The sequence below is a fragment of the Penaeus monodon genome, chromosome 27 (assembly GCF_015228065.2).
Source record: "Penaeus monodon isolate SGIC_2016 chromosome 27, NSTDA_Pmon_1, whole genome shotgun sequence".
NCBI classification, from domain to species: domain Eukaryota; kingdom Metazoa; phylum Arthropoda; class Malacostraca; order Decapoda; family Penaeidae; genus Penaeus; species Penaeus monodon.
In genome coordinates, this window is record NC_051412.1 from 26911779 (window position 1) to 26912599 (window position 821).

Below are 821 nucleotides of genomic sequence, written 5' to 3' on the forward strand. Positions count from 1 at the left end.
CCACGGTCTACAGAAGTATAGCTATTATCAGCATGCTATCAACAGTATATCCAGAGAAGGGCACACAAGTATACCCATAGCAGTATATCATAACATTACGTCAAAAGCAGGAAATACAAAACAATATATCCATATCACTGTATCCAAAAAGTATATCCACAACAGTATATCGAAAGCAGTATATCTAGAATACTATCCCCACGGTAGCATATCCACAACACAGTATACAAAGTAGGGTATCCAGTGTAGTATACCCCCGTCAATATACCCGTCTGTCTAAAGCAGTATATCTGTAATATTATGTCCAGAAAAGTACGAGTCTATCTGATATAGTATACCCACGGCAGGATATACATAATCTCATATCCAAAGCATAATATCCATTGCATTATATCCAAATCATTATATACAGAGCAGTATACTCATGGCGGTATATACACAGCAGTATATTCTTAATATTATTTCAAAGTGAGTATCCCTACGGCAGTATATCCATAGCATTATAGCCAAAGCAGAAAAACCCACGGCACTACCAAAGTAGTTTATCCATGATATACCCATAGCATTATATCCATAGCAGAATATCCAGACCAAGATACCCAGAGGATAATATCCAAAGAAGGTTATCCATGGCAACATACCCGTGGCAGTATACCCCAGTGGCGTCCACCTATCCGACCGTACTGTTGCCCCCCCCTCCCCCCTCCCATCTCGTTCAATGGCGTGGCTGCAAATTAAACAAATCTGACAGCAGCGGGAACAGTCAGCGAGGTGTCAAAAACATTCGTTGGTTCAAAAATCATTTGGAAAATAGTTTCATG

The 821-nt window shown here is 40.0% G+C and overlaps 1 protein-coding gene across 1 annotated transcript in view; it reads left to right on the forward strand.

Annotated features, from left to right (window-relative positions):
* LOC119590477 overlaps window positions 1-821 on the forward strand; it is a 15848-nt gene that overhangs the window by 3585 nt on the left and 11442 nt on the right. The window lies entirely within an intron of this gene.